Genomic DNA, 12,308 nt, shown 5'->3' on the forward strand with positions numbered 1-12,308 from the left:
CAACTCACAAGGTCACCTTTCCCTCAGGCCATTACTTACTTCAGGTGATAAAAGATTCTCCCGGCAATGCTTGGTAAGCCACCTAGCCGTCTGAATGGGGCTGAATCGCAAGGATGAGCATGGATCTTCTCAACACAAGTATTGTTACCAGTAAAACATTCAGGGTCATCTTTCCCTCAGGCAGTTACTTACTTCAAGTGATATAAGATTCTCCCCGGCAATGCTTGGTAAGCCACCTAGACGTCTGAATGGGGCTGAATCGCGTAGGATGAGCATGGATCTTCTCAACTCAAGTATTGTTACCAGTAAAACATTCCTAGCGATGGGAGAACCCAGGACGAGGCAGTCCAGGGAACCAGGGCCTGGCAACCTCTGATTCAGTGTGACCGGGTCTGGGTCCTAGAGGCAACCCGGCCAAGGCTCCCTACACTGATGTCATACCCTGAGCACAGGGCCAGAGGAGCGTGATTCTGCAGGGTGCGCCCTCAATTCGGGGCCTCTCAGCCCGGGGAGCCAGGTGGGGCGCTGCTTCCTCGGTTGTGGCCCTCATCTCCTGCCTCGTGCGTGTGGTTCCAACGTTGCAGTTGGGGCCAAGAGGGCGGCTGCGGGGGAGGCTGCGCGAGGAGGCCGGTGCAGACCCCTGGGGCGTGGTGAGACCCCGGCAGTTCCGTTGAGCCTACAAGCTCCCCTGATGAGGGTGGGGTAGTGAGTGGGCTAACAGCGACGCCACCCTTAACTGGTTGTGTCAGCATCATACTCTGTCCTTGGATGTGAGAACATCCAGGTGGAAGAGGACATGCTTGATTCTACCCTCTGGCTGGTAACTCTGCAGAGACACCCCTTTGAAGAAGCGACATCATGGAAGCTCCCTGCCACCAACAATCTTCTACATCCCTCCTTCCCCCTAACCCTGGGCAATCAGCTGTTACCAGCCTATAGCACTGTGTCTAGCTCATAGTATGAATGAATGAACTAATGAATGAATGAATGAATGAATGAACCATAGAACCATCCCTTTATTTAAAGATTCTCTTGTATACTCTGGCTCTGCCTAAAAAGTTTAAATGGCTTGCATGGGAGGACTATTAAAAACATAGGTAGGAGTAAGGATTTGTTGTGCTTTGCATATTAATTAGTTAATTAACAGGTATTTATATGCACCTACATGTGTTGATACTCTTCTTGGTACTGGGAATACAGCAGAAAGAAAATATATAAAAACTCCTGACCTCAGTTGAACTTACATTCTAGAGGCCAGTGGACTGATGATAATAAACAAGATCTACAAGTGAAATATATAGTATGTGACCAAAGAAAAGTGCTATGATGTACAATGAAAGAAGAAGAAGAGGGAGGGTGTGAGTGTGTGGTTGCATTTTTAAATGATGCTGGTAGGGGAGGCCTCACTGCAAATGTGATATTTGAGCAAAAATGCGAAGAAGATAGTGGTTAGAGCATTTCAGAAATCTGGAAAAAACAAGTATCAGGCACAGGGAAGAGCTAATGAAGACACAGCCTCACAGGTCTTCTGAAATCAAAGAAGGGTCTGGGAGTGATACCACTGATTCAAACTTTTTAGAAATAGAAACCATAAATCCATTGAAAGCTTTGCCTTTAAGGAATTGAAAATACAAGAGATAGAGATGACAAAATCTGCTAACAAGAGAGGGGCATGTCATTGTGGGAAGTAATAATGATATAGGTGGTCTTTACGGATTGGGGAGACTTGCGGCACATTTTGAAATGATTTTGGAATGAGCCAGTGTAGACTCTGGAATTTCTACATGGGAGGTGCTTGCAGAGACAGAATGGTACAAGAAGATTGGAGGGAGAAGGGAGTGGGCGGGCTACTGGCAGAGCTGTCCTGAATCTCGTTTGCTTATCAACACCTTCCACTTGGTGCTTCTGTCCAAACTCTGTGACTGGTCTGAAGATGGGCATATCCAAAAACCCTTCCTGGAATCTAACAGTTTAGTGGAAAACGGCCTTAGACTTCGCACACTCTTAGATACCCTGGGGTGGATGCAGGGGAGAAAGAGTATAGATTCTTTAAGGGTAGAATAGCTTCCCTAATGCATAATTTTCCAAGAAAAGAAAGGACAGAATGAATGCATGCAGGTAAAGCATTAACCTAGCACACAGTTAATGCCCAATAAGTGGTGTATACACACATATTTTTATTGTTAAACTGAAGAAGTACACATGCAAGACTTGCAGGTTTGGATTCTGGAAAGATAATGGCAGCACAGTAGCCTAGTGTGAAACATAAGACAACATCCTTCTTATCAATTTCATCTCTCTGATTTTAGTCTATTCACTGAAAACTTGTAAGACTGCAACAATCTGTATTGGAAGGAGTTTGGGGAACATGTGTGGGAAGGGATTCTAATTTCACCCACAGTGTCTCTGATAATTAAGGGCCAACAACAACCCTCTGCCACTTTGGGATCTCATAATTCCCACTGAGATCAGGGTACATGAGCCTGTTGCTGCATTACCCACTGCTGTCTCTGGCTTACGAATAATAGCCACCTCAAAACTCTTCAGTATGCCGCTGCTTTTTCACCAATGCATGACTTAATACCTTGGTGAAGGTGGTGCCTTCTGGAACCTCCTAGAGGATGTCATTAGGATGGATTGTTGTATATAATAGCTCCATTGTATGTCCCCATTTTCCTGAATCTTCCGATTCCTTCTTCTAACATATGCAAAGGAAGTTCTAATATGTCAGATGCCATTGACTTGCAAGCCAGGCTCCAGTTAGTAAATGACAGACTACTAAGTCATTCCCAGGTGCTTGAGCTAACACATTATTTTAACTCAGGGATAAGTGCACCCTTTACCAATGAAGTTGACCTAATAAATTCCTATATTTCTGGAATGTTCTCCAGACCCTTACCAAAACATGTCTTTGCAGCCTAAAGGAAACTTATTTAACAGTGAAAACTATAACCTAAACTTACACCAAATATTATATAATATGGGGAAACTTGAGGCTTATTCCTTTTAAGATTGGGAGAATCCAAAGATGTCCACTATTACTGTTATTATTTATCATTGAACTGGCCAATGCTAAAAGAAAAGAATATTAAGTAGTGAAGTTTGGAATGAACATGATTAAATGATATGAAGGATATGACCATTATCTGCCGAAAAGACTATTAGAGCTAAGAAAATAGTTTATCTGGGTGTTCAGATCCAAAATCAGCCTACAAAAACCATTATCATTTTTCTACTCCACTAATAGCCAACTACAAAATGTAATGAGAATAAAACAACATTTATAATAAAAAAGCTATAAAGTTTCCAGAGATTAATTTAACCAAGTGTATATAAAATCTTTATGAAGAAAACTTTAAAACTCAAATAACAGACACAGAAAATGATTAATATGATCTGAATGAAAAGAGAGACATTCCACACTCTTGGATGGGATGACTCAATATTACACAGATGTGAATTCTTCCAAAATTAATATATTTGATGAAAAATTTTTAGTTCAATTTTCTGAGAAACTTGATAAATTAACTCCAAACTTTGTATAAGGAGTAAAGGCTCATGAATACTAAATCTTTAAAAAGTGGAATAAAGTCATTTGTTTTGTTTCTTAAATTCAACATATGAGTGAAATCATATAGTATTTGTCTTTCTCTGACTGAGTTATTTCACTTAGCATTATGCTCTCTAGCTCCATCCATGTTGTTGCAAATGGCAAGATTTAATTTACAAAACAAATGAACAAAGGAAAAAACAGAGAGAGAAAGAAAGACAAACCAAGAAACAGACTTTTTTTTTTTAAGATTTATTTATTTGAGAGAGAGAGAGTGAGTGGGGGAGGGGAGGCAGAGGGAGAGGGAGAAGCAGGCTCCCTGCTGAGCAGGGAGCTCCATACAGGGCTCGATGCCAGGACCCTGAGATTATGACCTGAGCCGAAGGCAGATGCTTAACCAACTAAGCCACCCCGGCACCCCAAGAAACAGACACTTAACTATACAGAACAAACTGATGGTTACCAGCTGGGAGGTGGGTGGAGGGATGGGTGAAACAGGTGAAGGGGATTAAGAGTATACCTATCATGATGAGCACTGAGTAATGTATGGAATTGTTGAATCACTCTATTGTATACCTGAAACTATCCTATATAACACTGTCTGTTAACTATACTGAAATGAAAACAAAAAACCTAATTAAAAAATGAAAAAAAGTAGAAAAAGAAAGGGTGGGCTTGCTGTATTAGTTATTAAGATATATATGTGAGAGATTAATGTATGACAAAGATAATGACAAAAATCAATGGCAAGGGAGGACTTGTTTAGTAGATACTGTTGGGAAAACCATCTTGCTAAATAGAGATAAATAAAATTAGATCACTACCTATCATCACATATTAGAGGGATTCTAGATAGATAAGAGATCTAAATGCACAAGATAACACTCTAAAGTTCATAGAAAGAAATGTAGGAGAATATCATGTGTCCTACATGTATGGAAGGACTTCTGAAATAAAACCATATGGCAAGTAATGAGAATTCAAGTCCATTAAAATATGAGAAAAATGAAAAAGGTAATCACATAAAGAAATGGTCAAAATTCTTGATACTCAGAGAAATTCAAATTGAAAAGTAATGAGACACAACACTTTAGACCTATTAGACTGCCCCAAATTGTAAAGGTGGATGGTTGTGTGAAAGAGGATGTGGAGTTTAGGATTGCTCATGCTCTGCTTGGTGGCAGTATATATACTGTATCAGCTTTTCTAGAATAGCCCTGTTGCACTATTTAAGTAAATTAAACATATGTAAACTATTGAATTACCCTTTCACTCCTAGAAAATTTTCTGTAATAGAAGTATTGATGAATATACAGTGTAGGGTTGTTCTAGGAGGCAGGTCATTGGAAATACCTGGGTGTTCATCACTGAGAATGTGAATATGTAAAGGTGCATTTCATGGAGTAGTATGCATTTAAGATGTACTACTGGCAACATGGATGGATTTTTAAAATATGGTGCTGAGTAACTAAGAGAAGGACATGTTTGTGCACAAGCACACGCGTGTGCCTGCACACACTATACCATTGACATGATTTAAATATATGTACACAGCTCGGAGGAGCAAGATGGCAGAGGAGTAGGAGACCTAAATTTTATCTGGTCCCAGGAATTCAGCTAGATAGTTATCAGACCATTCAGAACACCTACAAACTCAACAGGAGATCAAGAAAAGAATAGCAGCAATTCTCTGAACAGAAAAGTGACCACTTTCTGGAAGGTAGGACGTTCGGAGAAGTGAATCCGAGGTGATATTCGGGAAGATAGACCACGGGGGGAGGGAGCCTCCATCAGCCGCTTCTGGCAAGTGGTAGAGAAGTGGAGCACAAAATCGGACGTTTTAAAAGTTGGCTCCGCTGAGACGTCGATCCAGTGGCTAAGCAGGGGGTGGAACCCCTGCTGGGACAGTGTGGCCTTGGGACCCTCAGGGTCACAGAAAGACCGGGTGTGCCTGAGTGCAGCAGAGCTCCCAGGTATTGGAGCGGGGAAGCCGGCTGCAGAGATGGAGCCGAGGAGTGGGCTCTCAGCTCGGGGTTGCCATAAACTGTGATCTGCAGGACAGTTGGCCCCACTCTTCTAGCAGGGACCCAACAAAGGGCAGATCCAGGGAGACTCCCCTTCCTCCCCCAGGAGGAGTGGTGCAGGCGTGCACCGCGGGGATCTGCTGGGTTTGGAGACTCCACACGGGGTCGGGTGCCAGAGATAGAAACACTCAGTCACTGGCCAGGTGAGCACGGAGTGCGGCCAGAGACCGGGGAGATGGGAGTGATTGATTGCTTTTCTCTGGGGGCCCCGAGGTCTTGGCTCCTCCAGGACCAGAGATTGGAAGGCCACAGTTTTCATTCTCGTCCTCCAAAGCTGCACGGAAAGCTTGCAGGGAACAAAAGCTCCTGAGAGCAAACCCGAGCAGATTATTTAGCGCGGCCCTGGCAAGGCAGGGGCAATTCCACCTCTGGCAAAGACATTTGAGAATCACTGCAACAGGCCCCTCCCCCCAGAAGATCAGCAAGAACATCCAGCCTAGACTAAGTTTACCCATCAATGAGAACTGCAAAACTCCAGCGCTAAGGGAATACAGCACTAGAATTCATGGCTTTTCCCCATGATTCTTTAGTCTTTCAAAGTTAATTTTTAAAATTTCCTTTATTTTTTCTTTTTCTATTTTTTTAGTTGAATTTTTCTTCTTTCCTTTTTCAACCAACATCTATCAATTCCTTTTTTTAAAATCTTTTTTAATTTTCATTTTTACAGTCATATTCTATCTCTTCATTGTATTTAACCTGATTTTTTTTATATATGTAAGTTTTTCTTTCTTTAAAATTTTGGGATAGTTTCTTCTAACAGACCAAAATATGTCCTAAATCTAGTGTATGACATTGTCATAGTCTCCCGCCTGATCACATTTTTAAAAATTTTTTTCATTCTTTTTTCAACCAATTACTTATTTTATCAATTCCTTTTTAAAAATCTTCTTTAATTTTCATCTTTACAGTCATATTCCTCCCCTTCATCCTATTTACCCTTATTTTTGTATATATATAAGTTTTTCTTTCTTTAAAATTTTGGGAGGTGATTTCTTCTAACAGACCAAAATACACCCAAAGTCTAGTGTGTGGCTCTGTTCTCTTCACCAGCCTGATCATATTCTCTTTTCTTTTTTTCCCTTTCTTTTCTCCCCAGTTTCGGGTCTCTTCTGATTTGTTTAGTGTGTATTTTTCTGGGGTTGTTGTTACCCTGTTAGTATTTTGTTCTCTCATTCATCTGTTCTCCTCTGAACAAAATGACAAGACAGAAAAACTCACCTCAAAAAAAAAAAAAAAAAAAGAACAAGAGGCAGTGCCGAATGCCAGGGACCTAAACAATACAGACATTAGTAAGATGTTGGAACTAGAGTTCAGAATGACAATTATGAAGATACTAGCTGGGCCTGAATAAAATATAGAAGATACTAGAGAATCCCTTTCTGGAGAAATAAAAGAACTAAATCTAACCAAGTCGAAATAAAAATGGCTATTAATGAGGTGTAATAAAAAATGGAGGTTCTAACTGCTGGGATAAACGAGGCAGAAGAGAGAATTAGTGACATAGAAGACCAAATGATGGAGAAAAAAGAAGCTGAGAAAAAGAGAGATAAACAACTACTGGATCATGAGGGCAGAAAGTGAGATAAGCGATATCATAAGACAAAATAACATTAGAATAATTGGGATTCCAGAAGAAGAAGAAAGAGAGAGAAGAGCAGAAGGTATATTGGAACAAATTATAGCAGAGAACTTCCCTAATCTGGGGAAGAAAACAGGCATCAAAATCCAAGAGGCACCGAGAACCCCCGCTCAAAATCAGTAAAAATAAGTCAACACCCCAACATCTAATAGTAAAACTCACAAGTCTCAGAGACAAAGACAAAATCCTGAAAGCAGCTTGGGACAAGAGGTCTGTAACCTACAACAGTAGAAACATTAGATTGGCAACAGACCTATCCACAAAGACCTGGCAGGCCAGAAAGGACTGGCATGATATATTCAGAGCACTAAATGAGAAAAATTTGCAGCCAAGAATACTATATGCTGCTAGGCTGTCATTGAAAATAGAAGGAGAGATTAAAAACCTTCCAGGACAAACAAAACTAAAAGAATTTGCAAACACCAAACCAGCCCTACAAGAAATATTGAAAGGGGTCCTCTAAGCAAAGAAAGAACCTAAAAGTAACATAGACCAGAAAGGAACACAGACAATATACAGTAACAGTCACCTTACAGGCAATACAATGGCACTAAATTCATATCTTTCAATAGTTACCCTGAATGTAAATGGGCTAAATGCCCAAATCAAAAGACACAGGGTATCAGATTGGATAAAAAAAAAAGACCCATCAATATGCTGCCTGCATGAGACTCAATTTTAGACCCAAAGACACCTCCAGATTGAAAGTGAGGGGTGGAAAACCATTTACCATGCTAATGGACATCAAAAGAAAGCTGGGGTGGCAATCCTTATATCAGAAATATTAGATTTTAAACCAAGACTATAATAAGAGATGAGGAGGGACATTACATCATACTTAAACAACAAGATCTAACAATTTTAAATATCTATGCCCCTAACGTGGGAGCAGCCAATTATGTAAGCCAATTAATAACAAAATCAAAGAAAGACATCGATAATAATACAGTAACAGTAGGGGGACTTTAACACCTCCCCCGCACCGAAATGGACAGATCCTCTAAGCAAAAGATCAACAAGGAAATAAAGGCTTTAAATGACACACTGGACCAGATGGACTTCACAGATATATTCAGAACATTCCATCCCAAAGCAACAGAACACACATCCTTCTCTAGTGCACATGGACCATTCTCCAGAATAGATCACATCCTGGGTCACAAATTAGGTCTCAACCAATACCAAAAGATTGGGTCATTCCCTGCATATTTTCAGACCACAGCGCTTTGAAACTAGAACTCAATCACAAAAGGAAATTTGGAAAGAACTCAAATACATGGAGGCTAAAGAGCATCCTACTAAAGAATGAATGGGTCAACCAGGAAATTAAAGAAGAATTTTAAAAAAATTCATGGAAACAAATGAAAATGACAACACAAATGTTCAAAATCTTTGGGATGCAGCAAAGGCAGTCCTAAGAGGAAAGTATATAGCAATACAAGCCTTTCTCAAGAGACAAGAAAGGTCTCAAATACACAACCTAACCCTACACCTAAAGGAGCTGGAGAAAGAATAGCAAATAAAGCCTAAACCCAGCAGGAGAAGAGAAATAATAAAGATCAGAGCAGAAATCAATGAAATAGAAACCAAAAGAACAATAGAACAGATGAATGAAACTAGGAACTGGTTCTTTGAAAGAATAAATAAAATTGATAAACCCCTGGCCTGACATATCAAAAAGAAAAGAAAAAGGACCCAAAGAAATAAAATCATGAATAAAAGAGGAGAGATCACAACCAACACCAAAGAAATACAATTTTAAGAACATATTATGAGCAACTATATGCCAGCAAATTAGATTACCTGGAAGAAATGGATGCATTCCTAGAGATGTATCAACTACCAAAACTGAGCCAGGAAGAAATAGAAAACCTGAACAGACCCATAACCGCTAAGGAAATTGAAGCAGTCATCAAAAATCTCCCAACAAACAAGATCCCCGGGCCAGATGACTTCCCAGGGGAATTCTACCAAACATTTAAAGAATTAATACCTATTCTTCTGAAACTGTTCCAAAAAATAGAAATGGAAGGAAAACTTCCAAACTCATTTTATGAGGCCAGCATTACCTTGATCACAAAACCAGACAAAGGCCCCATCAAAAAGGAGAATCACAGACCAATATCCTTGACGAACACGGATGCAAAAATTCTCACCAAAATTCTAGCCAATAGGATCCAACAGTACCTTAAAAGGATTATTCACTACGACCAAGTGGGATTTATTCCTGGGCTGCAAGGTTGGTTCAACATCTGCAAATAAATCAATGTGATACAATACATTAATAAAAGAAAGAACAAGAACCATATGATTCTCTCAATAGATGCAGAAAAAGCATTTGACAAAAGTACAGCATCCTTTCTTGATTAAAACTCTTCACAGTGTAGGGATAGAAGGTACATACCTCAATATCATAAAAGCCATCTATGAAAAACCCACAACAAATATCATTCTCAATGGGGAAAAACTGAGAGCTTTTCTCCTAAGGTCAGGAATGCAGCAGGATCTCCACTCTCACCACTGCTATTCAACACAGTACTAGAAGTCCTAGCTTCAGCAATCAGACAACAAAAAGGAATAAAAGGCATCCAAATCGGCAAAGAAGAAGTCAAACTCTCACTCTTTGCAGATGATATGATACTTTATGTGGAAAACCCAAAAGACTCCACCCCAAAACTGCTAGAACTCATACAGGAATTCAGTAAAGTGTTAGGATATAAAATCAATGCACAGAAATCAGTTGCGTTTCTATACACCAACAACAAGACAGAAGAAAGAGAAATTAAGGAGTCGATCCCATTTACAATTGCACCCAAAACCATAAGATACCTAGGAATAAATCTAACCAAAGAAGCAAAGGATCTGCACTCAGAAAACTATAGAATACTCTTGAAAGAAATTGAGGAAAACACAAAGAAATGGAAAAATTGTTCCATGCCCATGGATTGGAAGAACAAATATTGTGAAAATGTCTTTGCTAACTAGAGCAATCTACACATTTAATGCAATCCCTATCAAAATACCATCAACTTTCTTCAAAGAAATGGAACAAATAATCCTAAAATTTGTATGGAACCAGAAAAGACCCCAAATAGCCAGAGGAATGTTGAAAATGAAAAGCAAAGCTGGTGGCATCACGATTCCGGACTTCAAGATCTATTACAAAGTTGTCATCATCAAGACAGTATGATACTGGCACAAAAACAGACACATAGATCAGTGGAACAGAATAGAGAGCCCAGAAATGGACCTTCAACTCTATGGTCAACTAATCTTCAACAAAGCAGGAAAGAATGTCCAATGGAAAAAAGACAGTCTCTCCAAAAATGGTATGGGGAAAATTGGACCATTTCCTTACACTATACACAAAAATAGACTCAAAATGGATGAAAGTCCTAAATGTGAGACAGGAATCCATCAAAATCCTTGAGGAGAACACAGGTAGCAACCTCTTTGACCTCAGCCTCAGCAACTTCTTCCTAGAAACATTGCCAAAGGCAAGGGAAGCAAGGGCAAAAATGAACTATTGGAACTTCGTCAAGATAAAAAGCTTTTGGACAGCAAAAGAAACAGTCAACAAAACCAAAGACAACAGACAGAATGGGAGAGGATATTTGCAAATGACATATCAGATAAAGGGCTAGTATCTAAAATCTATAAAGAACTTATCAAATTCAACACCCAAAGAACAAATAATCCAGTCAAGAAATGGGCAGAAGACATGAACAGACATTTCTGCAAAGAAGACATCCAAATGGCCAACAGACACGTGAAAAAGTGCTCCACATCACTTGGCATCAGGGAAATCCAAATCAAAACCTCAATGAGATACCACCTCATACCGGTCAGAATGGCTAAAATTAACAAGTCAGGAAACAACAGATGTTGGAGGGGATGCGGAGAAAGGGGAACCCTCCTACACTGTTGGCGAGAAGGCAAGCTGGGGCAGCCACTCTGGAAAACAGTAGGGAGGTTCCTCAAAAAGTTGAAAATAGAGCTACCCTATGACCCAGCTATTGCACTCCTGGGTATTTATCCCAAAGATAAATGAAGTGATCCAAAAGGGCACCTGCACCCCAATGTTTATAGCAGCAATGTCCACAATAGCCAAACTATGGAAAGAGACTAGATGTGCATCAACAGATGAATGGATAAAGAAGGTGTTGTGTATATATATACAATGGAATATTATGCAGCCATCAAAAACTTGAAATCTTGCCATTTGCAATGACGTGGATGGAACTAGAGGGTATTATGCTAAGCAAAATAAGTCAATCAGAGAAAGACAAGTATCATATGATCTCACTGATATGAGGAATTTGAGAAACAAGCCAGAAGATCATAGGCGAAGGGAGGGAAAAATGAAACAAGATGAACCCAGAGAGGGAGACAAATCATAAGAGACTCTTAATCTCAGGAATCAAACTGAGGGTTGCTGGAGAGGTGGGGGTGGGAGGATGGGGTGGCTGCGTGATGGACACTGGGGAGGGTATGTGCTATGGTGAGCGCTGTGAACTGTGTAAGACCGAGGAATCACAGACATGTATCCCTGAACTTATATGTTAATAAAAAAAATAAAATGTCTTAAAAATTAAAAAAATATGTATACAAAAGAACACCATGCATTTTAAAAAATGCTTACAAACTAAAAGCTTATACATTAAACAGAAGGCAGTGGTTCTTCGTGAGGGGAGACAACTGAGAATGGAGTGTAGAGATGAAAGAAAATATTTAATAAAAAAGGGGTAGGAATTATCTAGTGATGTAATTACAGTAAAATGTGTTATAAGGTTCATATTGTGATAAAACTATATGGTCCCCTGTGATTTATGGTTAGGGTATTAGGCATAAAGGATGCCATAACTCCATGGACCTTCTGGAAAACTAAAGGCTGCACTGTTATTAAGAGAAGGTTTGGTGTTAAGCCAGTGGGCACTAATTTATACAATCTCAATAAAAATATGGATAATTGAAACATGCCTTCTCCTTAGCAGCAGGCTATGCAAAGTTCAGGTGTTCATTGAGGAGAAATCAC

The 12,308-nt window shown here is 39.7% G+C and overlaps 1 protein-coding gene across 7 annotated transcripts in view; it reads right to left on the reverse strand.

The window, feature by feature from the left end:
* LOC112829380 (membrane-spanning 4-domains subfamily A member 12-like) overlaps window positions 1–12,308 on the reverse strand; it is a 122,791-nt gene that overhangs the window by 35,990 nt on the left and 74,493 nt on the right. Inside the window, exon 1 of one of the 7 annotated variants that reach the window (XM_025878930.2) lies at window positions 193–561. The exons of the other annotated variants lie outside the window; for them this stretch is intronic. The gene's annotated coding sequence lies outside the window, so the exon portion shown is untranslated. Of the gene's footprint in view, window positions 1–192; window positions 562–12,308 lie in introns of those variants that run through there. 7 annotated transcript variants of the gene reach the window in all.

The sequence above is a fragment of the Callorhinus ursinus genome, unplaced genomic scaffold, assembly GCF_003265705.2.
Source record: "Callorhinus ursinus isolate GAN/ISIS: 27379988/994484 unplaced genomic scaffold, GSC_fseal_2.0 scaffold51, whole genome shotgun sequence".
NCBI classification, from domain to species: domain Eukaryota; kingdom Metazoa; phylum Chordata; class Mammalia; order Carnivora; family Otariidae; genus Callorhinus; species Callorhinus ursinus.